The following is a 27,537-nucleotide window of genomic DNA, read 5'->3' as shown; positions in this document are numbered from 1 at the left end:
GGGACCCGAGTGGAGTGAGGGCATTGCAGGAAGTCAGGTGAGGCCACCCTGAGGTCAGGGCTCCAGCCACTGAGGACAAAACTCAAAGCTCGGCCCAGAAGCAGACACCACAGCTCTGATGACAGCAAGCTGGGCACTCCTGAGCCTTGTTCTCTGTCCCAGGGGTCATTTCTGCATTGGGGAGGTTTGGGTACTTTATGTACATATTAGTGGGACACCCCTTTAAAGTATCAGAACTGAATAACTTGAAACTTAAATAGACAAATGGATGATTATTTGCTCTGCAATGTGTTTTCCTTTAAGGCTCAGATCAAATATCAGCTTTGAAGCTTTCTTTGACCTTGTTCTTTTCCACACCCCAGGAAGATGGATTGTCCCCTCTTCTCTAACTCACAGCAATTCTACCACCAGTATAATATTTACCCATCTATGTGCAATTACCAAATGTTTTTTAAATGCTTGCTAGATGTAAGGAGCTGCGGATAAACACACTCCAATCCTTGCCATCCACTGCTCCCTCTCTCCTTCTTTGGACTGTGAGCCACCTCCCGGCGGAGATCCTGCTCCCCACTTTTGAGCATCTGCCGAGCTCAGTAATTCACCAAAGTATTCTGCACTCTCCAATGGAAATCATCAAGAGATGGCTCCGAATAGTAAACTCTTCTAGTATGTCTGAAATCAAATGCTTGATTTGCCTGCCCAGAAAAGGGCCCTGGAATACCTGACTCCAATCAGCAGCCATTTGAAGTTAGCTATAAACCGCTTCATGCATGAAGTTAGGTGGTACTACCTTATCGTGTAATCACTTAAAGTAATGCTGCAGGGCAGTGTGAGAACTCCGACTTGGGGGTGGCCCCAAGAATATATCTCTGCTATCAAGGAATGATTTGTTCTCAAACAAGATAAAGAGATTCCTGGTGCCAAATAGCCCTGGGTTCCAGTTTAGCCTTGCTGACAGAAGCCATGTTGATTGAGTGTAAGTTACAGTCTCTAGATCTTGATTTTCTCACTTTCTCACCAGTTAAATGAACAGTTGCCTTTCAGCTCAAAACCTCGACTATGCCCTGATTCTCAGATAATCTTCCTGGGTCTGATTTTTATAGTCTGATTTAACACTAAGTCCTTCCACAGTTTAGCTCCTCTGTGTTCCTCTTATTTTTTAATAGAGGAAATAAAAAGACAGTCTTTTGTACAAGACAGCCAAGATTCCCAGGTGGGCCCCTCTCAGAAGAAGCACATAGGTCTATCAAGATTCTGAAAAATGTATCCTCTTCAATTTCTGTGTTTTTCTTTAAAATAAAATACATAGAAACCACAAACATATTTGTATCGTTCTCATCTGATGCCTTCATACTTGAAGGAAGTGTTAGATTTTCTTGTTCTTTGGCTCAAAAAGCAAGGAGTGACATCAGTAAGCTAAAACTACAAGTTCCACTGCCCTTTCCCTATTAAACTTCAATGTTTACTTCTCAGGGGATTGGCCAAGAAAAGTCCATTTGGGCTGGAATGCAGCATATTTAGTCTCAGAATTAAGGTAATTTCTTTGGAAGAGTTTCAACCAAATCAATTTATTTCAGAGATGTTGGTGTTGGTTCCCTTTTAAAAATTCCAAAGCCCCAGGCTTTTTCTCTGTACCTGCTCTGCTAACGCAATTCCAAGCTGGCTCTTATGCAAAAAGCCACACATGCTAGGTGTATGGGAGCCAATGTGCAGGCTTTTGGTGCGCACCAAGGAAAAGATTGTGATTGTATAGGGGGAGGGCAGATGTGTAGCTGTGCAGACTCTTGGGAGCCATGAAGACCCACGGACTTGAGGGATTCAAATAGGAACCATCCCTCGTATCTATAAATTTCCTTAAAAAATAAAACACTTTCATGAACATTTTTTCATCTGCTCCTTAAAACAATGTTTTAAAGCAGACAGAATAGGAATCATGACATCTATTTTCATAAAAACATACAGGGGTTTGGTTTTATTAACTGCCTTGGCCACAGCCTCCTGGCTGGTAAGAGGTAGATGAGAAATGAAGTCCTCTGGTGACTCCTGCTCCTTTCTCGAGCTATCCTGCCTATCAGATCAGTAAGAATGTAAGTGAGGAGTTGTTATGAAGTGGCTTCCCTTGAAGATGAGCCAATGAGAACATAACAGAAAGATGTCAAAGTATGATTTGGAGACCATTTAGAAAGCTCCTGTCTAAAATGTTTCTCCTACTTGCTTGTCAATGATGCCTAAAATTCTACCATTAAAAAGCCACTTTTTTCGGTAAAGAACTAGGAGACATATTTTCTTGTGTTTAAAGAGTTCCCAAAACAAGAGATATTAAAGTGCTAATGGCATTGTCAAGAGCAAGGGAATTATGTCACCAGAGGCATTTCCTTCACAAAAGTAAGTTCGATAAGCATTACCATATATTTTAACCAAGACAGTTGAGGTTCTTTTCCACTTTTTGCAATCTCCTCTGCAGTAAGTTTAATACACAAAGAAAGACAATACCCAAATTCTAGAGAACATTTAATTATGGTGACATGAGTGAACATTCTTTTCTTCTTCCTGATAGGCATATTTTATCATGTCAAGAAAGTAACTATCATCCCTATTTTACTAAAAGTTGCCAACAAAAGTCATTCCCCTTATACAAACTGGCACTTTTGCTGTCCCTAAAACAGCTGATAACCACCCCTTATTATGCCAAGTCTGTGCACATTCTGGTTGCTGAATCAGGATCTTATCTCCCCCAGTTCTAGAGCTAGAAAGCCTCTGGATTTGCTTAGAGATTACTTATTCTTATTCTTTGTTCAATATATGAACAAGGAAACTATGAGAGCAGCCAAGACCACATAGTACCCTTATGTCTGAATGCTAAAGCCTGACTCCATCTGTCAAGTGCTATTTTTCTGATGCCACTTCCATGTGTTGTATCAGCAACAATAAAAAATACAGCAACGCAAACCTTCCTTTCAGTTCCTTATTCCCTTTTTTTGTACCAAAAACCATACCCCTCACCTTTGCTGCATTATAAAAAACTATGAAGATTATGCAACTGAAAACCATCCAGCTCTGTGCAGATGGATTTCTCAGGAAGGAAAAATAGTATCTGGCTCCAACTCTGCTTGTTTAAAGATCTAGTGATTTTCAGTTGAATCCCAACTCTGCCACTAACTAGTTGTTTAACATGTCAAGCCACTATTTCTGGGTCTCAGTTTTTTCACTAACAAAATCAGAAATACCAAACAATATTTCTATTGACCATTCCAATCCTGAAATTCTATTACTCAACAATCTTAGATTCTCTGAGTGGGTGAAAAGAAGAGAAGGTGGCAGGTGCAATCTCACACACATTCAGCAAAGTTCTTAGAGCCTACATCATGATGACTAGAATTCCTTGCCCCATGAATGAGGTGGGGTTTTTTTTCCCCAGCAAAATGTCAGGTTTGCCCACTACCTGACACTCACACTGAAGTATGAATGACTGGCAACTGATTCTTTTCTGAAAGCCAGGTATGGGATGGAGCAGCTGATGAGAAGAAATGTGCACGAAGTACCAGAAGGATGGGGAAGAGCTGAATAAGTTCCAAGAAGAGGAACTGAGATAGTCTAAAGGTGGGCTTTGCTATGGGGTGGCCTTGGCAGGTTAGAGGGCAAAGGCAAGCCTAAGTTTAACCTTTCAAAGCTGAAAATGAAACACCAGGGAGTCTGCTTTCCCTCCCTGTGCCAGAACAGCCTACCCTTTAGAGTGCAATGCTGCCTGAGATCCATCAGTCTCTGAGGTCAGAGGTTAATGTCCCACCCTGACTCAGGTCACCTCTCAACCCTTTTCTCTGAGACTCCAGCTCTACATTTTTAAGATCCATATAATAAAACATGACCCTGAGGTCCACCCCATTAAAGGATAAAAACAGTAATCCAGATATATACAACATTTCAGATACATGGAAGCTCCATTTGCCTCTGTTCTGAAACAGAATGCCGACAGATTTATGATAATTTGGGTATTGTCTTTCTTCGTGTATTAAACTTACTGCAGAGCAGATTGCAAAAGTGGAAAAGAACCTCAACTGTCTTGGTTAAAATATATGGTAATGCCTATTGCACTCAAGATAAGGAGAGACTTTTATTTCCTCCTGTAACACATTCTTAGAGAGACTAAAGAAATAGGTTATGGCTCTATTTAAAACTTGGCCAGTTAACCCATTTTGAATATCATCCTTGGCATAGTAGGTTATAGGTTACTTGAAGGAAAAGAGGTGAGTTGTTATTGATTATTGAATCCATCAAAATGTGCAGCAGTTTCTGGTATGCAGTACACGGCCAATATTTACTATGGTTGATGAATGAACTTGCAAGTGGCCATTGGGGAGTGTGTTTTCTGGAATGAACATAGCACTGGATTAGAGGAGTAAGAATGGCTAGATTTTCATCATGATCATGCCACTGGCCTATTTCAATGATCTCTCTGTGCCTTGGTTTCCTGTTGGTGTGACTAGGAAGTGTGGTATATTGCTTGCAAAGATGACCAAAACAATTCCTTTTATCCTGCATGCCTTTTTGCAGTATGACTTTGCCAATTTACTATTAAGAGGTGGAGTCCACTTCCCATCCCCTTGAATCTGGGAGAGCCCTGTAATTTGCTTTGTCCAATAGAATGCATTGAAGGTGACCTCTGTGACTTCTGAGACCAGACCGGAGGAGGCCTTGCAGCTTTCCCCCTCATAGAACACTGCCCTGAATGTGCCACATAAGGAAGCTGGCCTCATCTTCTAGAGGATGAGAGGTCATATGGAGAAGAACAAGGACCTCCCACTGACAACCAGCACCAACTTCCAGACATGTGAGTGAGGCCACATCGGACCTTGGAGACCACCTTGAACTCTAGCAGACAGCAGTGATCTGAGTGACCCCAGGGAAAGCAGAAGAGAGACAGCTCAGCCAGCCTGCAGAATTCTGAGAAAGCATACATTATTTTGCTGGAAACCACTAAGTTTTTATGTGGTTTGATAAATGACAAAGGCTAACTGAGGCAGGACGTTTGACCAGAAAACTTCTCAGGTACCTTTAGCTTTATGATTCCAAAACCTTTGTAGAGAACAAATCATAGTGGTGACAGAACAAGGTCCCTGGAAGCATCTACATTCTACATCACTGATTCTGCAGAGGAAAAAACTGATTTACAGAGGAGAGGAGATGTTCCCAAGTTTGTCTCATAAAATGCTTGCTTGTGTAACAAAGATTCTGACAGTAAGGAAAGTAAAGCTGAAGCAAAGCCCAGGCCACGGCCCACACCTTTGAAGGATCCACACACATTTAAGGTTGTGCTTCTGCTCTGTGTCAGAGTAATGAGCCCTCCTTTCCGAAGAACAGCAAGTCGGTCATGGAGAAGGCCCCAGGGAACAGCCCACACCATGAGACCATCATTCCCTTCAGAAGACCCTGCATGATTTTACTCTTGTCTTGGGACCAAATTTCAAATGTGCTTAAAGAATTCAGCTTAAATTTGGAGAGCCTCAGGCTTTCTAACACATTCCCAATATTCATTTTTATTTCTAACAATGAGTTTATCCTCTCTCCACCCTACATCTTTTTTACCTGTCTTAGAAATGATCACTATAGCCTGCGTGTGGGCTTTCTGCTGCTTTTATCTACATCTCTGAAACTGCTCATGAAAATTCTTCTCCCTGAAGTGTGAGCCATTACTAACATGTGGTACAGTCTGGCATTGATTTAGGGCCAACCTGGGAATTTCAGGGTTGGGCTTGGATCTATCTGAAAGGAGTTAAATGTTTGGGGCAGGGGTGGAGTGCTGTTCCAACAAAATGGCAAAAGTAAACTTCAAGATGAGTGTCAGTAGAGAGAATTAGAAAAGACAATTAAATAAATACCTGGATGGAAATTCTGAGCCTGGTGCCATCAGCAGAGCACACAACACCCATTTTACACACATTCTAAAGACAATTTCAATAAGCCATCTGAGAAGATGAATCAAATCAATTCCAAATCTTAAGAACAGATTGGTTGCGATGCGGCTTCTTGCAAGTGGACCATTAAATCAACTTTTAAAAATCCAACAGTTTCTCCTGTCATCACCAAGTGAAGAAGTGGAGAAAAAAAATCAGTTAGCCAAAGGAATGACATTCAGATGCTGAAAGGGTGAAACCTGAGGAACACCTTTGCTAAAAACAACAAGAAGCTAGTGTTGAAAATGAAGACACAAAGAAAAGCGTCTCCAAAACTTAACACATGGTCTGTGCCCACACTTGCTGACTGGCATCGATGATTTGCCTAAGAAAACATAGTAGCTGTATTCCCTCTAGCCCCTACTCACCTATGGCTCTAACTCCAAGAGACAAGGGTGAAGTTGGAGGGGAAATGATGGCCTGGATCTTGCTGGCATGTCTGGAACCCGCAATCATCTAAACCTCCAGATTTTTCTAACCCATCTCTTAACATACAACTCTGTTGACACTTCCAGCACTGGAGATAGATTTACTGGTCCAGGGGATCCTGCACACACCAAAGCTGAAACAACTGGTGAGAGTGAATATCACCATCCTCAATGGCTCCAAGCATATAGCTTTCATAGCTAAGAAGATTTAGTTTCAGGATAAATTATGTGACAATAACCAAGGTCAGAATTATGGGGAAGGCACCAGAGTAAGAATAAGACTTGGAGATCAGCCCAGCTATATAATAACTGCCTGGGGAACCATGAGCATCATTTAACTACTCCGGCCTCAGTTTCCTGTCCCTGAAACAAGATGGTTAAACTAGATCACCTCTCCAAAGTCCCTTACAGATCTACTGAAAGTGGAAAAATCCCCTCACACCCACTGCAAACCTCCTTTGCCCTGCTATGTATTAGCTGTGGGATCTTAACCAGGTTGATTAACTCCAAGCCCTCAATTCCCCATCAGCAAAATCATAGAGTTGTGAGGATAGAATGAATTAAAATACGCTAAGAGTTTAGAAAGTATTTATCATGTATAAAATAAGTATATGTTAGCAAAAATGAGTAAGTTAAAACTATTGTTCAAGTAACTCGGAAGAAAAGAAATAACAAACTAATCCATGGATGCATTTGAGGTTGTAATAGGAACCTACCTTACTTTCCCAATTTCTGCATAATATGTCTCTTCTTCTTTATTCAAAGAGCTTTGTTATATTTATAGGATATTTTTATTATACATTAACTTTTTCATATTAATCTTTATCAAAGAATTATAAAAATTAGTGTAAATATTTTAATTTATTAAGAAAAAATGTGTTATCTTTTTTTTATCAATAGCGTCTATTAACCTTTAATTTAGATTTACATAAAGTTTAAAGTCATGGCCATGAAAGATGTATGAAAACACATGGACATCAACTTCTTAATATTTATTTTGTTTTTGCTTTTCAAAATTTATTTTATTTTTTTTTATACTTTGTGTTCTAGGGTACATGTGCACAATGTGCAGGTTTGTTACATACGTATACATGTGCCATGTTGGTGTGCTGTACCCATAATATCTGTTTTCTTACAACAAGAAACAGTGAGAGTGAGAACTCATTTAGAAATTAACATCTCTTAACAGTGAAGAAACATTTGCCAGAAACTGAGTAATTTCTTCAATTTCATTTTATCCTGCTAACTTCAAATAAAACTAAAATTCTCTAATGTTAAATAGTAGTATCAGGATGAGGGTTTTTTATTTCTTTTTTTATACTATTTTGTAGTCTCCAAATATTCTAACATAAACTTTGATTACTTTTATAATAATAAAAAAGGAATGTTATTTTTAAAGTATACATTGGTCCAGCATTCAGCCAGACCTATGTAACATTTGCTTCATCCATCAAACTGAAGACATCTCTTCAGGGGCCCGGAAAACTGCCAATATAGAAGGTAAGGTCCCTTCCCTGGGGATCTCATAGCTTACAAAAGCGAGAAGATACACAGATAAAATGAACTGAGATACATTTAACACCACACAGAATTTTCAGAAGAAATAAACTTAGAATAAGGGAAGGACCAAGGATTTTGGGGCTTCTTTGTCATTGTATCACCTCTAGCCTACGTTCATTAATTTTACAACATGATCTGAGAGGCAACCACCTGCCAGGCACTGACATAGACTGTAGGAGTACAATGGTGAATAAGATGCCCTCCCTTCCCTCAGCAAAGTCGCAGGATAGTAGCAGACACAGAGATATAAAAAGATAATTAAAAGTTACTTAGGTTTTGTAGTGTTCTTTCATAACAATATCCATTCATTCAACAAAAATGTATTGAGCAATTTTTCTGTATTCAGACACAGAGAGAGGAATCAATAAGAACTGAACTGTGTCCTCAACGAAGCTTCTATGAGAATTGCTATACAGTCTCCAGTGAGATTGGCAGAGTGGATATCATCAACCACATTCTACAGAAAACTGGAATTTGAGCTAATGTGCCCAAAGTCACACAACTACTAGGGGCAAATTAGGACTAGAACCCAGACCTCGTGATGCCTTTTCCTTTTGGACTTTCACTCTGCATTTTTGGCACAGGAGTGGAAATCTACTCTTATCATCATAGCAGATGTGAATCTTCTCTTCTGAATGAATGAGAATAAAAAAATCAAGCATGCTAAGGAAACCAAAAAAAGGTTTCTGTGCAGCTGTTCACTATTTCATCCATCCTCCTAGGCATTCCCCTCACAGACATTTCCTGATGCCACCTGGCTGGCCGGCAATGGGCCCCGCCCATCCAGAGATGTTTGTGTTCCCACATCAGCAACATTTCCTGCCTTCAAAGATCATCAGCCACCAAAATGTGAAAAACTAACATGATTTGTTTACGTGAAGGAAAGATGCTCAAAGCTCTGAGTCCAGATCCTCAGAATTAAGTTCACTACATTTTTTCAAGCTTGAACTGAGGTTTCGGTGCTGAAAGTTTCAAACTGTCCTGGCTGGGAGAGTAAACCTACAGGACCACCCACCTCAGGGAAGCCACCGGTGTGGAAGTGGCTTTGGATTTGGGGTATGAGGCCTGCTGCTTCCTTCTAGAGGTAGGTTACAAGAGAAGGCTGGGATGGAAGTCCTGTGGCACTCTCTCCCATCTGTTCTGCAGCTGCCCTCACTAAGGAGGAAGGCGCTAGAAGTCCTTGCCCAAGTCACTCTGAGAGACAGGCTGCTGCCAGGAAGCACAAGTGCTTGCACTCTGGGCATGCAGGCAAGTTCACCTGTGCTGGACATCAAATCTATTTCTGCTCTTTGCTTCTCATGTTTCAGATCTTCCAAGTCCATTTTTGAGTTGCAGGTAGTTGTGTGAGAAAAATGTCAGGCTGAGTCCCAAAGCCAGAGTTCACATCCACTAACTCAGGTCCCCTGGACCAAGTCCACCCTGTCTCTGACCCACTTCTTCATGTGTACACAACTAAAAATTTTAGAAAACTAACTTTTGTGAGTGCTAAGGAAAGGGCCAGGCACTCTACTTAGCACATGATGCAATCATCTCAACCCTCACATCCCATCGGGGGATACTATCATTATCCTCATTTTTAGAGTTGAGAAAATTGAGGGACAGAGAGTAACATGCCAAGGATTAAGCAAGTAGTTAGATAAGAAAATAGGGCCACTACCCAGGACCCCTGGACTCCAGGACCTGAGCTTGCCTCTAAGCTGTCAGAGTGAAACTATAATGTGATTGCAGCCGTCCTTATCTTGTTCCTGATTTTATTAAGAATACTTCCTCCGTTTCTCTGCTAAAAAAGAGGTTAGATATTGGTGATATATAGATCTTTTAAAACATTGTTTAAAGGGCCCTTCTAATTAATTTTAATGTTATTTGCTTTGACTTGGAAGGAACCTATTATTCCATGCTGTGTTTTAATAATCACTTCAAATTTATCAAATAAAGCCCAAACAAGAAGATCTAAAAGCCCCAGTGCTAGATCTGTAGCAGCTCCCCAAATTTCCTTAATCAGCAAAATCATCTGGGATGCTTATGAAAAAAAAAATCACCCCGCTTCTTTCTTGGGAATTCTGGTTCAGTAACTTGGAGTAAGGCCCAAGACCCTGTATTTTAAATACAATTTCCAAGTGATTTCAAGGAGGAAGACATATGTGCCCAAGTCAAGAGACAGAAAACTGTGTTCTGGTGGTTTTATAAATTAAATTTTGAAGAATATTTGAAAATTTTTATAAACCAAATGAACTATAATTTGTATCTTTCTTGTCCTCATTTTTAAAGAGTTTTATCAGGAATGAGTGTTCAATGAATAGTTGTTTGAACTTATACTGATATAATAATAATAAGTACTAAATATGTACTAGATATTGTGCTAAGAACATTACATTTATTATCTCACTTTGTCTTCATAAGACTTCTATAAAATAGAAATGTTCACTATCAGTTATGCTAGATTCATAAAATAAATTAGATATGTTTCCTTATGTTTCCATATTCTGAAACGATTTGTGCAGCATTATAATTAGTTTATATTTTCCAGTTAAAAAGAACTCACTAGCAAAACTAGACCTTCTTGAAAGTGATGTTTTAACAAGTTTTAAAACTTATTTCCTTTGGGGGGTGGGTGGTGTGGTATAGCCAAAGCACCAACACTTTACCACCACAAGGAAAAGTGGAAAATGTGTTTTGTATTAACATAAATAATTTAACATATTTTAAGATTGCCATTAAAAACACTTAAGGTAACCTCTTATAGAATTAATCATGACATACCTACTTTTCAAACACCTACAAATAAAATATTCCCATACAAATTACCAAATTTATCAAATAAAGCCAAAACAATAAGATCTAAAAAACTAGTAAGAGAAAGCATTAAACAAATAAATTGAAGGGGATCAAATGTTGTATTAGTCAACATAAATGGGTTAAACCCTCTTAGTAAAAAGAAACCGAAAATCATCTCAGATAAAGTTTAAAAACACAACAACGATATATTACCTATAAGTGAAACTTAAAGCAAATGACATAGAAACATTAAAAGCCAAAAGATTTACTTAGGACATATGAGGTAAATGTAAATAAAATCAGAGCAGGAAAAGGACTAAAACATTAAATGTTACCCATACTTTTCATATTGATAATTAAGAATTAATAATAGTGTAAATCATAATAATTTCACAAGTCACAATAATTTCATATTTAAGTCATATTTTTGAAAGCTATTTTAATTGTAAAAGAATACATAAATGAAAATAGAGTGAGAAAATTTAATAAGGTACTCACAATCTATGATAATCACAATGTGATTTGACCCATGTAATTAATAAGGTTCTAAGAGGTAAATGAGAAAGACAGAGAGGGAAACTAAACTGAGCATTCCACTGAGAATATATGCCTATGCAGTATTTCAAACTTTTATTTACTATTAGGCAACAAATAAAACTTTAATAAATTCAAAATGCATAAATTCTAGAGCCACATTATCTGACCACAACTCAATAAAAATAGAAATTACAATAGTATTCCCAAGTTGTTAGCGTTAGGAAGGAAAACTAGAGGATGTTAAAAAGAAAATGTCCCTGAAAGAACCTTAGGACCAATGAAGACATTGATGTGACCATCATATAGGCAACGAAATTAGGAGGATAAATGTTGAAATGTAAAGGACAAAGCTGACGTATTATTCAAAGGCAAATTCTTAGCCATAGATGTTTTTCTAGTTGAGATATCAGTAAATCCAACTTTACTCACCATATGATATCTCCGTCTCTGCTGGATTTAACTCTCTGACATCAAGACAAATTCTTCATAATATGCAGATCTTTGCTTGGTGCTGCATGTTTCAGGAGTAAACTCCAGAGTTCACTAGCACAACTTGGTGACCCAATTTGGGGACCAATTCTACATTTTCACAGAAGAGCACTTGGAATCATGAGCAATGAATGTCCTTACAGCCTGATTTCATTTCCAGTACCCACTTCTCCAAGTCAATAGCCAACCCATGTCCCTCCATATAATTCACTACACACTCTGCTTTTTGTTAAATAGGATGCTCCATGTAGACTTTTATTCAGTCCAAATCCTATTAATAGGATTTCAAATCCTACAAATAGATTTCAAAAATTCTTTGATGTCACAACTTGTGATTGGCATAACTCCCTGGTTTCCAGAGCTGACACAGGTTCTTTTCTAAATGTACATATTTCATTAGTCAATTCCATAGAAATGGAGGACTCAAATACCTTATCATCTTGTCTGGAGGAACTTATTTGCAGTACTCTATAAAACTCAGAAGAAAAGGATTTTTAAGTAAAGTAAAAAAGATTTTCTAATGACAGCTTGCTGCAGACAAAGAAGAGATGAAGGCTGAACCTACGCATAGTCCCCAGGAAGGTAGGTGCCTCTGAGCAATATAGATGATTTAAGGAGGCTTTACAAAATAATGATCAGAAATACATACTCTAAAATTACACAGATCTTAAGCAAATTATTTTAAGCCTTAACGTCCTCATCTGCAAAATAAGAGAAGTATATATCTCACGGGGTTTATTATAAAACTTTAAGAAAATGTATGCAAAGGATATAGCATGAGAGTGGCACACAGATTTTCAATAAATGTTAATTATGAATATTAATATTGTTGTAATTACTATTGGTATTTTTGAGTGACACTAAGGCTGACATGAAGAAAGCTGCTTACAGTTAATGAAGACATTCCAGATTCAAATATTTGATGCCAAAGAGAACATGGCTAATTCAAATTGATTTGCACATGATAGACTTGGAAAAGCAGTTATCAGTTTTGTATCATTGCAGCTTCATGAATGTTAAATTGAGTACCCCCTCTTTGGCCTCTCAGAACTAGGAGCCCCTTTCCTATGCTTCTGCAGATTTAGAGTCCCAGCACTAGCCTGGTACCTCATTAGTGACCCTGTCATCTTCCTTTCCAAGGTTAAGTTTAGGAGACTGGTGAGGATCATCTAATACCCTCCTCCTTGGAGCCCTCCATCACCATTATGTTTGCCTGTTGTGACTGTCAGCATATTGTAAAGCTAAATTTCCAGAGGCAGAAGAGCCATATCAGTAAACAGTCACATCTCTGGGACTCTCCAGGCCTCTAGGTCCAAGATCCTATGCATTTCCTTTCCTTTCTAGGAGAATATCACCTTCTCCCTGTCCGCCTCTAACTAATTCCATGAATTAGAAGTGCATTTGGAGAATCTCAATAGAGCCCTTTAGGGAACACTGAAGAAAAATTGGGGCTTTAAAAAGCAGGGATGGGACTGGCCACTGAAAAGTCATCTGAAAGAGCATTACGATATTAGAGATGACTGCGAGGAAAGTAGAGGCAACTACTGAGGCAGAGAAGCAGGCTCTGCCTTCCACCCTGGCCAGAGGTTGAGCAGATGTCCTTGAACAGGGGCTCTCAAAAACAACTAAAATCAACCAGACTCACCCAAGTTGGGAAAGCGATAGTTCGAAAAGCAGCTAAAGTGTCAAATAATTGAGCCCTCCAAAACAAATTAGCCCACTTTAGTTCCTTTGGCCAGCAGTTTATAAATAATAATGTACACAAATTTTAATGAAGTAGATACAGTTGCTTTCCTTTTCATTTCTCCTTCACTGGAACAGCCGAAAGAATCCCAGCAAAACATCCTGGCCCAGCAACTGTGCTAGAAATTAATTTTGGACATTGAAAGAGTGTTGTAACTTCAGTGGGGACACTGATTTGAAAAGTGTGGTGAGGATGGCTAAGAGATATGTAATAGCCTAAAGGTCAGGTTGTCATGTATCCATTTATCCAGGAACATTTGCTGAGTGACTACTGTATGTCAGACACTGGGGGCATGGAGGGGAGAAGACCCAAGAGAGGAACTCTGAGGTGGATTCTAGGAGGGGAGGCTGAGATTTACACAGAACAAAGAGCAGTGCTGGGCAAAGGAGAGAGGAACTAGCAGTGCTTTGGGGGAACAGGTAAGGAGCTGGGCATTGAAAAACAAACAAGGCTTAGATGAGGAGAGAGAAGGAAAGGCTAATAATCATGGAGCATCCAGGCTTAGGAGAGCCCTGAGGTGGGATTATTCTTAGGATACTATGAATTATTCTTAGGATACTGTGCAGCCATAAAAAAGGATGAGTTCATGTCCTTTGCAGGGACACTGATGAGACCAGAAACCATCATTCTCAGCAAACTAACACAGGAACAAAAAACCAAACACCGCATGTTCTCACTCATAAGTGGGAGTTGAACAATAAGAACACATGGACACAGGGAAGGAACCATCACACACTGGGGCTTGTCAGCGGGTGGGGGGCTTTGATGAGATTTCAGCCAAAGTCTCATCTTTGGCTGAAATAAGGAGTTCCTTGGTAGCTAGTGGATATCCTGATGCTCAGGGTCACACCCCCAACCCAACTCAGTTGAGTCTCTGGGGATGGGACCAAGGCACCAGTATGCTTTTAAAATTCTTCAGGTGATTCCAATGGGCAGTCAAGTTTGAAAATTATCAACCAACAGCATCTGGAATGGTGAAATGAGACTGAGTCCTATTAAGGAAATGTAGGTTCTGGCCCCAAGTTACCCACAAATTGGTACGTTAACCCTTTATTGTTTACCACTACTTAGTGACTTGAGCAAGTACATAACCTCTCTAAGTTTCAGCTTCCTCATAGTAATTATGGGATTGCTATGGATACCACATTGAAAGATCTTTGACAGTGGATTTTAACCTCTCCTGGGTCACATATCTCTTTGATAATATAAAAGCTACGGATCCTCGCCTCAGAAGAACGCACTGCCCATACATAAATTTGAACCTGGTTTCTGCAAAAACTGTCTGTGGATCAGGGTTAGGAATGCTTCCTTCAAAAGAGTCTGTTATGGTTTGGCTGTATCCACACCCAAATCTCATCTTGAATTGTAACTCCCCCAGTTCCCACATGTTATGGGAGGGACTCAGTGGGAGATGACTGAATCATGGGGGTGGGTTTTTCCCATGCTGTTCTCATGATAGTGCATAAGTCTCATGAGATCTGATGGTTTTATAAAGAAGAGTTCCCCTGCACAAGTTCTCTCTCTTTGCCTTCCACCAAGCATGTAAGAGGTGACTTGCTCCTCCTTGCCCCCCACCGTGATTGTGAGGCCTCCCCAGCCATGTGGAACTGTGAGTCCATTAAACCTCCTTCCTTTATAAATTACCCAGTCTTGGGTATGTCTCTTTTTTAAAAAGACGATGACTGTTTTATTTTTACATTTACTTTTAATATTTTCTCACATACATTTTTTAACAAGAACATAAACATTGTTTCAATTTTTTAATATTTTCCTTACATACAAAATATTGTGTTTAATTATTCTTAGGATACTATGCGGCCATAAAAAAGGATGAGTTCATGTCCTTTGCAGGGACATGGATGAAGCTGGAAACCAGCATTCTCAGCAAATTAACACAGGAACAAAAAACCAAACACCTCATGTTCTCACTCGTAAGTGGTAGTTGAACAATGAGAACACATGGACACAAGGAAGGAAACATCACACACTGGGGCCTGTCAGCAGGTGGGGGGCTAGGGGAGGGATACTGTTAGGAGAAATATCTAATGTAGATGATGGGTTGATGGGTGCAGCAAACCACCATGGCACATGTATACCTATGTAACAAACCTGCACATTCTGCAAATGTACCCCAGAACTTAAAGTATAATAATAATAATAAAAAGAAATATTGACTTAGCCTTAGGAAATTTTTAGCTTTAAAAATTCGAGTTAATCTCTTATGTCTTTATTAGCAGCATGAGAACAGACTAATTCAAGGTCTGACATGCTCACATTACCTTGGCTACAGAAATGCTACTCTTGTTAAGGCTTGATTCATACCCAAGCTCTCCTCAGCCTCTCCAACTCTCTTCAGGTTTCTTTTGGATGCTACTTTCATTATGGGGTAATGGGGACAAAACTGGTTAGAAGCTCCTAGTTTCAAACAGGCAATATAATATATACGTAAACAGAGCAAGGGGAAAGTGGAGACAAATGCATTGAAAAGAGAATGAGAACCAGATGCCTCTGCTCGGGGAAGAGTGGAGGCAAAGACAGCTGCCCGAGGGGCCTCTAATTAGGGTTCACCTCTAATCAAGGCTCATGAGGAACAAAACTAGAGGAAAGTGAGACAGGGAATTACAGCCTCGGAAAGCCTCGAAGTTGGAAGGTAGAGGTGAGGGAGCGCTGAAGTCAGAAAAAGAAGAAAGGCAAGCAGTCTTTTCAGAAGCCTTAAAAGAAAGGAAAACCCCAGGGAATCGGCAGAACACGTCCGCCAATAGGTATCACAGATTTCCTAGCAGAACATCAGGTACGGTACTGTGGGTCAACTCAGCAGGAAAGCATCCTCCCTGAGGAATCATTTTATAAATTCTTGTCATGTGTCCATAAAGGCAGGGGCACTAATTCAAAAAGAGAAGGTTTTATGAATTTTTCCGAGGTGATGGCAAGGTAACTATTTCTCCTCCTGGTACCCAGCGCTCCCCGCTGGATCCCAGGCTGGGCTCATTTTCTTGGGGTCCTCAGCTACATCCCACTCTTGCTGTCCCCAAGCCCACCTCCCAAGCTCTTGCTCATACTGTTCACCCTACAGGTAAGCAGTCCTTTTTCCTTTTTTTTTTTTTTTTTCTCCTTTAAGTTGGCTTCTGAATCCTCTTTAAAATTTTGTTTCACCACCTCTTGGGAAGTCTTTCCAGCCTCTTTCCATGCACTTCTTGGCACACAACAGTTTCTCTATCCTCTTAACTCTTACATTGACTTGACTCTAAGATGTCTTTCATACTATTCCTATACTTCTTTGTCTTGTAAATGTAATAAAAGGGGGTCATCCACCACAGCTGAGTTTTATAGGATGCAAATTATGTCGAACTGAAGTCTCTTCGGCTCTGATGAATAGTGGTGGATACGTATATTGGGGAGGAGGCCATAAAGCAAATTGAGTTACCCTACACTAGTGTTTACAAAGGTGTGGGCTACAGACACCAGCATAAGAATCACCTTAATCACTTATCAAAAATATGGAACTGTCTTCGTACAAGGAAGCAGAAGTCCAGAAAGCAGAGAACAGGCCATGAATTTATTTTTTGTAATGTCCATGGGAGTTCATAGAAAAGTAGAAGTATTTGGGCTTCCATAAGCTAGAATTCCCAAAATGGGAGTGGGGGTTATATCAAGTCTAGATCTCAAGGAGCACAAATGTCCCAACTAACCTCTAGATGCACACTGCATTTCTCTCACTGGAAGGGAAGCCTATAGGAGTCTATAATTTTATAAACCACACAATGAACCCAGAGCTTTATGCCCTACTCTTAGAGCATGCCAGACATATACCTGAAAGTCAAAGCCATAGCAATCGACAAACTGCTCAAGGAGAGTGTAAAATAATGAAGAATTTGGTTTAAACACAAGGCATGCAGAATATCAAGCTCTTGGAAAAGAAAAGAAATAAAACTATTCTGAAGCTATTGACTCAATCTTGGAAATTAATATCTTAGCATTAAAAAGTTATCCATTGAACATCGACCTTAAAATTTGTACCTTGAATATCAGCTTATGTATATGTGCACATATGTATACCATACATGCATATATACATACACATGCACACACACACACAATAAGCTCTGGGGAGTTCACATATGTAAAACATGACCTACTAGAGTATCTCAAAAATTATTTATCATAAATTTATAAATTCCCCTCATTTTGTAAGCAGTATAATTTGGAAATACCTACCCATCCCTAAACTTAGAGGTGAATAATTTATTATAGAATACTTAGACTTTACCAAATGTCTCAAACTGCCATCCAATATATGTACGTTCTCAGATCACAACAAACTCTAGTCTGATGTTATAAGGTCAGGGCTACATTCTAGATGTAGCAGAATGTCAGCCCTGGCCAATTCTGGAATTTCTTGATCAAGATCCATCTTTTGATCAAGGGCTGTTGAGGGTTGATATATTGGAGAGTTGAGCTTTCCATTGGCCAGTGCTGGGCAGTGATGCTTTCAAACTCCATGTTCTACTGTAGCTGTTCAGTGCATAGTGCAGGAGGGTTCCTGGCATAACCAGATGAGCAAAGTTTGAAGTAAAAAAATCCTTGAAGTTCAATCATACCCTCTGTCACCTACAACCTGAAGGGATATTGCTAAACCACTGGCCGAAGTCTCTGGTGCTATTTGTCTATCAGCCACATCTTCATCTGTTGTGTCATATCTGTCATACTGAACTCCAGCCTTTTTGGTTTAGGAAAAAAAAAATGCAGGATGACTGAATTTTGTCATTACAGTTCTTAAAACTGCCTAAATGAAATGAAATCAACACAAAAGAGGTAGTCACAGTTCCTTAAATGTTGTTTTAAAGTAATATCCACGTTTACATACAATTCAACTCAGTTTGTCTTTACTGTCAATCAAACACCTATTATAAACAGAGCTTTTGAGTCATTGGGTAAACAGGATTCTGTAGCTGGAACGTTCACTCTGGAGCTCATCCAAGAGAGGACTTCTTACCCCCTAGAGCTTCTTTTGAGGCAATAGCCAGTCTGTCTCTAAGGTCTTCACTGAGGAACTGCGGTATCCACTCCAGGGTCCCTGTGATTCTCTCCTGGGAGACCTTAGAGTGACCCAATTCATGGCTCTCTGCCCAAGGTAGCCTTTTCATAAGTGTTCAGTCATCTGTTACTGGGGTGCTGCTCATTTGCTCAACTGGATATCCCTTGCCTTAAGACATTCCAAGCATGCCAGCTCACAGTTGCAGAAGTTGCAGGGATAACAACAACAACAACAAAAAGAATTACACAAGGTATTAAGTGCTACAACAGTTGAACATGTGACATACTATATAGTTTTCATTTTGCCTGAGCAAAAATGGTAAAAGTCAGGCTGGGTGTTAAAGGATGGTTAATGAGGAGCCATTTAAAACTGAACAGACTGCATCGCAAAGGATTAGAGGCACAGCAGAGCAGAAACCCCGGGAGGAAGACTAGCCACAGTACAAACAGCCACTGGGAGTCACTGTTATAGGCCACTTCCTCCCTTATGCTGGATAATGGATGTTTATTTTACCTGGAGTGAGGACTCTGCATGTCCCCTGAGGCAGAGAAGAAACAAACATTTTTGTTGTTTGAGACAGAATCTCGCTCTGTCGCCAGGTTGGAGTGCAGTGGCGCGATCTCGGCTCACTGCAACCTCCGCCTCTCGGGTTCAAGCAATCCTCCTGCCTTAGCCTCCCAAGTAGCTGGGACTACAGGTGTTTCTTTTGTATTTTTAGTAGAGACAGGGTTTCACCATGTTGGCCAGGATGGTCTCAATCATTTGACCTGGTGATTCGCCCGCCTCTGCCTCCTAAAGTGCTGGGATTATAGGCTTGAGCCACCGTGCCCAGTCCAAACTTTTGTTAAACAAGTAAAATATTGCCAAATGCAGCACTAAACTTTTCAAAACAATAAGTCTGAGAGGCAAGAATCACTATCCTCATGTCACTGATGAGGAAACTGAGATGTGAAGAGTTAAATAACTCCTACAGGGAAATTGTAGATGGTAACGAATCCAGATGGAAGCCATCTCAGTCCTGGTGCTGTGTTCTTTCCATTGTGCCGCACTGCCCTCCTGGCTTCTCCGAGCAGGTTGCCAATAACCACCCCATCTGTACGCTAGAAAACAAGGCTGAGGAGGTCAAGAGAGGTATCAGCCTTGGGGGCACTTCCTTGGTATCCCCTGCAGGAGCAAGCACCCACAGAAGACTCCACTGTTGTTATAATCTCACAGCAGTGTCTCAGGACTTCAAGGTGTCAGGGCCAACCAGAAGCCAGCTCTAAAGAGGTTCTGGGCAACGGCAGCCCTGTAAGGGGTGGGAAGATTCCTACCACCTCTCTAAGGTAGATGGAGATAAAGCCAGGGAAGAGATTCAACCAGGGAGACCAGCTGTTCTGCTTTGCTCCACAACACTAAAGGGTTTCCCAGGGAAGCAGGACAGTCAAGGGAGCAGCTGTTGCTTCTTCTTTTGTTTTGTTTTGTTTTTTTTTTTGGAGACAGTCTCACTTTGTTGCCCAGGCTTGAGTACAGTGGTGCGATCTCAGCTCACTGCAACCTCTGCCTCCGGAGTTCAAACGATTCTCCTGCCTCAGCCTAGGGGAGTAGCTTCTTTCTAGCAATGAGCCCAAATGACTGTAGGAACCAGAGGCCGAGGGCTGGTGGGAGATCCGGTCCCAGCATGGACTGATTCCAGGCAGTGGAAGCCGAGATTTGGGGCAATTCCTAGGACAGCATTTTAGGGCACTACAACCTCTTCCTTTGAAGAGGCCCTGATTCTGACTTTCCCAAGGCCAAACCAGGGCCCTTCAAAGAGTTGAGGAGGCTTTCAGGGAAGCATCTGAGTTCCCAGAGAGCACAGAAGGCACCGCATACTGCAGACCCTTCATCCTACTCAGAGAATGTAGGCTGAGCTGAGTGAGACTCAAGAGGACTGCTCTCTCCAGCTCCCATCAACTCCTTGTTTTATAAAACTTTCCCTCAAAGACCAAGTCCCTCATATCACTCTTTTTCAGATGCCCATGAGAGCAAGCCTGACCTCCTCTGGCTGGCACTACACAAGTGCACCCCTCCTACAAATATTCCCTACACTGCCTCCCAGGAAGCCCTCCTCTCTTCTGCTTCAACTGCCTGAACCCATCATCCTCACCACCTGCCCATCATTTGCTGGACTGTTTTCCTTGCCACTACACTCTCCCCACTCCCCACAAAGGAACCTGTAATACAAAACAAGTTTGGTTCAATGTGATGCTCAACAAATACTTTAGTTCAGGGGAGCTTCTCATTATGTCTGGTTAGTTTGCTAAGGAAATGGGTCCTCATTCATCTGTCCCCCCACCATGTGATGAAAGCAGCTCACTGCTGTTAAAACCCCATGGCTCCCTGAACCCCAGGGACTCTTTTTGATTCCGGCCCATGTGCAGATCTGCCCTTTTATTCCTCTTCCTCCTCATCCCTGACTAGAAGGAGACCTGTCATTAGGCGGGACCCATGAGGAGCTGGTTCTACAAATAGAGTCCAGTCTCTTCTTTCTGTGTGCTGTCATATCTTCCTAAGGCTGCTGTTATAGAAGGAGCCCCTATCTAGAAGGTGGGAGGGAAGGAGGATGGGGAGGGGAAAGATGCAGGAGCAGTGACTTGGATCTTGTGCGTTCCGGAGTTTCTTGCCAGGTGAGCAGCATTTAGCAGTTTGAAAGGACATCCTATGTCCTGTCTACTCAAGTCCTGTGCCTCTGTCCCTCACTCTCTGCCCAGCACCCTGTAGCTATGGCACATGGGGGGACTGTCTCCTCTCTAAGTATAATCTGGGAAAGGGAAGGCAGGCGATTTTCTCTTGATGCAGATGATGTATCCAGGGCTCTCTCTCTCTCAATGTTTATTCTTTCTGGTCCAAGAGTGAAAAAAAATCAATTTAAAAATAGCAATTAAAAATCCCTTCTCACAGTGCATATTTGGTTACAGTAGTCTACATCATACTACCCTCCTTACAGATGTGAAATTGCCCTGAAAGCAGAGTTGTCCAGGAGTGAAATATTAAACAATTCAAACTTAAAATGTTCCAGAGGTAGAGCAAAGGGAGCTGAGGATATATAAGTAACATACTATGTAGAACCAGGAAAAACACACACGCATGAGCACACACGCACGCACACACACACACAGTGTGCAGTGTGCTTTTGTGACTGCTAAAACTATAACATCTGGAATGCCATTCTGGAAAACTTCCAGATGTTTTCCATGAGGAACACTTTGTAAAAATTGTTAGCCTTCTAGGCATTTGTGAATTTTGTAAGGAGAGTACACTCCCAGGCCCACATAGGAGCAAATATAGGATTATAAAGTGCTAAATGCTTTTCACAACTGTATAAGCAATAATGCGCTTTGGGTAAATATTCAGGGAAATTATTTTTACAGACTAGGCAAAAGGATATGTTGCAACCTGCAATTAGATTTGTATTTCAGAGAAATCAAGAAATGCAGGACAGCTCGTCTTAAGGCAGTTTGCCTGGGAGCCAGAGCCCCTAACCTGGGAAATGTCACACATCCTGATCATTAATGTCCTCGTTTGTAGTCATTCCAATGTTGAAAGAGGCTAGCACAGTTTCATAGCTTGTTATATTTATCTTCCTTCCCCAGGATTTTTATATTGCATTTTATAAATCCGGCTTCAATTTATATGTAAGCCTCGTAATCATTAGCATTATGTTAGAGAAAAAAAAAAAGGAAAGAAAAAACTGCTTGGGAAGAAAAAACACTCCAACAACAATGCTTGGGAAACCCTTGAGAGAACTGTTAGTTTTCAAAATGCATAATATATAAACATCTTAAAGGAATATCCAGAGTTTCTTTTGAAATTAGAAATTATGTGAAGCAAGGAAAGAATCATAAAAGCCTATTGATTTCCCAAACCCACTGAGTAGAAGTATTTTTAAACCATGATTCACATAAGGGATACATTTGACACATCAATAGAAACTGGAGACCAGACTCTGCACAACCACATCAGATACTGCTCCGAGCTGAGTTTGTTTATCATTACAAAGTGAAAAGAAATTTGCTTTTCCTCCCCTGCTCCCTCTCCCTTGAGAATGGTGATTTTTATTGATTTTGTCCCTTAGAAAACAGTTGAAGTTAATATGGCCATGATAAACTCATCAGAGCTATCTGCCTTTTAATTCTGCACTTTTCTTCCTATGTAGGGGTTGGCCCCAAACCCAGAGACAGCCATAGCTCCGGGAGCATTTTTGTTTGGAGGCAACCTAAGGCTTTCCACTGCCCTAGAACATTCTTCATTTGGGACCCACAGTCCCCCTGGGAAGAATCTGGGAAGGCTGAGCAATTGGAGCCTTCTTTGTAAATGGGTGGTATGCCCCATCTGGTGGCTCACACTGTGACCACAGAGAAGAGGGACCCAGAGGCTGCCTAAGGGCCCTGGGAACCATGAGACAGTCTTTCTCAGGCCTGCCACTCACTTCCTTGTCTCCTCCTTTATCTTCATTCATCATCATCACCCTCATGACATTTCCATAAGGGATTTTCTTGCATAAAAGCAACTTAATAATGAAATAGTTGCAAATCCAGGCATGGCAATAGAATGAAGTATGAGGCTTTCCCATTTTTTAATTTCCCAGAGTCCTGGTGAGCCAGCCCTGGGATCTCGATGTCTGACTGGGACTCACTCACAGGTACAGCCATGAAAACTCAAAGGAGAAAGAGACACATTCTTTGTCACATTCAGCTGTGGAGCTCCCATCTCACCAGCTACACAGCCATTTCCTCAAGTGGTTAGTTTCTAAACACCATGCTTAGCACAGCTTACTCTGAGCTCTTGGTTGTTAATACATGAAAAGAACAGAAAGCTAAAGATATTCCAATTCTACCCCAGGGCTGCTTCAAAGACAAAAGGAAAGAAATGAGAAATGGGAAAATGCCCAAGAAATCAGAAAATATCACAAGGTCAACCCACCTCGTGTAAATCAGTGCATACAGTTCCAGAGGGTCGCATAGAAACCTCACGCTCAGGTTTAATTTGCCCATCCTGAAGTATTTTTCCTAGTAGTGCCAAATGCCATAATGCTCTCTGTCAGTGATTTGAAATTATTCTATAAGCCACATATCGGGTACACTATTGTTAATGAAATGCACACAAGATGATGAACAACTTCCTTTTCCTGCTGGAGCCCCAGCTGCAACCAGTGCCTGGATCCTTCATGCTGTAAATCAGCCCTTTGTACTCCAGGAGGATTCAATGAGCTGCAGGTGTGGGCTGTGGAAGGCCGCCTGGGATTAGGTAGCAGCATTTGATATGAGATCGCAAATAGCACTGGCAATCTATGCGCCACATGCGGCCACAGGCTTTGGAGAAAGCAAAGGAAAAACGCTGATGAAATGTGGCACGGGCCCATGGAATGCAATGTCAAACTTTCACATCTGCAGGAAAAGAAAGAGAGTTCCTAATTTTACAGTGATGATGTCATTGAGAATTCAGTGACAGTGGAAATGATGGGCCAAGGTTTGCAAACTTAACCACTTAGGAGGTTGCTAACTGAAGACTGAGCTTTTCAAGGGATAGTATGGGTTTGTATGGAACACTGATTTGCCTTCCTGACCTGAGGAGTCACGGTGTTGGGGTGTGTGTGTGCATGTGTGTGCACACACATTTGCGCACAGGTTCTGGAGAGACATGGGGAGAGGAAAAGAACTTGTATTTGAGAGGTTATGTATTGCGCAGGCATATCAAGCTGATACTTTGCATGCCAAATGTGTCCTTAAAAATATACTGTCTCTGTGTCATTCAGCATAAAACACTGCTGATTGTCCTTAACAACAATATAATTTTAAAAGATTGATTTCAGACACTCCAAAAATTCACCAGCCAAGAAAAACTGTCATAGTTGTTCACTTTCTCCCTAATGTTAACTGTCGAAAAGAGCTTCTTTTTAAATATTTTTTTCTTCCTTGAGACTGAAGAGATATAAAAATCAGTCTGGTTTTGTTATTAGTACATGGATAAAATATATATTAAAGAAAACACATCTTTAATTTTTTAAGAGTCTGTTTTTCATTAGCTTATCTTGATAGTTTAAGTTAATCATTATTTTCAGCCATATACGATTTAGATATTATGTCATTAATTCATGTACAGTCCATCTGAGTAATGATTGTGGTTTTCTACTTTACAAATTCATCTACTTCACCAAGAAACCAAGAGAGTCAAATTCCATGCAACATCTGGTTTCCATTGAATGTAATTGCCATTTGCAGAGTTATAATCATGTGTTATTGTAAGGACCACAGTGTCAATCACTCTCCTAATGGGGAAAATTCAATGCCTAAATACCTGGGAGAACAAGAAGCTGACTTAAACAGGTGCATTCAGACACTAGGTTTTAAGTAGAATTCTAACCTACCCATTTAAATAAATCATTTTAAGGAGAAACAATATTCTTTCCATCCCCTGTAGCAAGGGAAAGCATAAAATCCAGGACTTCAATCTCCCATGCTCAATTCCAGTACTATATCATGTTTAATCTTTTAAAAAATGTACAAATATGCCCATGTCATACTGATTCCTTATGTTCCATACTCTCCTGGGGCCTCCCAAAGGCCAGGCAGGATTTTTGAAAACTTTCTGGGGAAGGGGCCATCTTCTGAGTCTTCCTGCCTTACATCTTCTGATTCTTCCTGTCTTTTTTTCTTACGAAGAAAATAAGCCACACTTGATTTGAGAAAATATTAAACCATTCAAACTACTAAAGTCATTATAGCTTTTTCTAGCCCATGGGGTTTCTGGGGGGGGATAATCACATAAGAATTTGAAAAAATCATGAAGCACCGTGGTGGAGTGTGCAATATGTAAGCACTTTATGGCAAAAGTGAACCACATTTCCCTGACCTCATTCTCCATTGTGTTTACAAGCCAAGCCTTGTTTGAACTGGTAAATGTTTGGCCATGCATTCAGGAAACATTTCCTAAGGCAAAAATAACATGCCAGGAATTGCACTGGACATTCAGGATGCAGTGATGAATAAGACAATCTAGAGGGTGAGAGAGCACATACGCAGGTAATTACAACATCATACAAGAAGTAGAAATAAGCCCACATATTATAGCAGCAGAGATAGGCCATTTTATCCAGCCAGCTTAAGGAGTAGTAAGTCCCAGAAGACTCCCTGGAGGAGGTTACAGCCGAGCCAAGTTTTAAAGGATGGATAGAAGTGAAAGGCTTTCTATATAAAGGACTTTAATTTTAGTACCTGCTAAGGAAATGTTTATGGGAGTAAACTTTTTGATTCAATAGAAATACTATGAAAAGATAATTTACAATTCTGTTCAATTCATTCATTTGCATAGTTATATAAAGGACATTTATTATTCTATTCATTGCATACATTCTTCTCACCTATGCAAAACTTAGGAAGCATGAGAGTAGTAGCAATTCCCACAAGCAATTTTTATTATCTTTGGCATTATCATTACTGAAATACCATCTTACATTTGAGGAACACTCTGAAATCTGCAAAAGGCTTTCAACAACATTTATTTTCTTGTCACAGTAAGGTAGGAAGTGCAAGTATAAGATTAGTCTCACTGCAACTCAGATATTAAAAGGTCTTGGTGACGAAAGGGCTAGAATTCAAGTCTATAACCTCCATAACTAAGACTGCTGGGCTTAAAAACATGCAGCCTCTCACCTAGGTGAGAAAAGAAGGGAGAGATTAGCATCTGGCCCATGGTTGATGCTAACCATGATTGAACAAATGAAAACATTTTCAGTTCTCAATTAGTCATGCAGATGGAGACGACTTTCCTCCAGAAAACTTAAACTAAGAGTTAACCCTCAGAATGATTTCTGTTGGTTTATCATGCATTTTGTGATCATATTGGCAGCAGGTTTATTCTCACAATTTTCCTTCTTTTTAAGCAACTAGTTGAGGGTTTCCACATCCTCTGAGCACTTCCAGACTTAAAGCTGATGAGATAACCCAAAAATGCCTGAAAGGATGGCAGGATGATACAGGCTGGAATGAATAAGTACTGGTAAATAAACATATGGATAATTCATAAGTAGGAATGTCAAAAAAAAAATAAAATAACCTCCCAAATAGGAAAGTAAGGACTAAAGAGACCATGTCAGTAAGTAGCATTGGTTCCAGAGTCAGGGATCCCACCTTCTAGTACTGGCTCATGAATTATTTGTTTAGCCTCTACTAGCCCGTGGTTTTGTCATCTATTCAAGAGGAATCACAGCCTCTCCTCTACCCAGCAAAAATACTTGTTGAGCAAATCAATGGAAATGTCTAATAGAAAGCTGTGCAAATTATAAAGCAGTAAGTAAATGCAGGGAAGTTGTTATTACCCCTGACAAATTGAGAGGTGCTTCCCTTTCCATCTGAGGTTGCCAGAGATTGGTTTATAGTAACAACATCTGTCTGGTTGAGGCCCCACTGAAGATCATGAGACCCAGGAAGGAAGGAATCCAGTTTCTAGGCCTTCTGAAGTCCAGATGAAAGCTGTTTCTCAGAAAACTCTTGTTGCTTTCTGCTTTTGTTGTTGTTGTTTTGAAAGATGGTTATTTAAGTCTAAGGGGACTTTAAGGCTCCTTCCAAACAGAATCCACAATTTCCAGAATGCCTATGTATTTGCTATAATTTGTACAATCATGTACTGTGACATAGAGCACACAATATTTATATAAAGATGCCCTGATATTGTATTCTAAGGCTCCTCAGAAGGTAGCCATAGAGTTTCCCTGCCAGGGACGCTTTTCATCCTCAGGATCAGGGACTAGGCACTTCTTTTTGAATCTGATTCAAACAGTCAGTAATCGCTGGGAGAATCCATGCTGCCTTCCCCCTCCCTCCCCATAACTGCAGCATTTGACAGCGGATAAGCAGATAACAACATGGATGATGGAAGGCCCCTTGATGCCACTTTCTCTCAGGACATTTCTCACTCACAGAGTTTAAAAGATGGCAAATGAGAACAGTGATATTGGCCACACCTGCAGAGAAGAATGTCATCTCAGATTAATTGTCA

Source organism: Colobus angolensis, unplaced genomic scaffold, assembly GCF_000951035.1.
Source record: "Colobus angolensis palliatus isolate OR3802 unplaced genomic scaffold, Cang.pa_1.0 Scaffold109, whole genome shotgun sequence".
NCBI classification, from domain to species: domain Eukaryota; kingdom Metazoa; phylum Chordata; class Mammalia; order Primates; family Cercopithecidae; genus Colobus; species Colobus angolensis.
Note: the sequence above shows the minus strand (reverse complement) of the source record.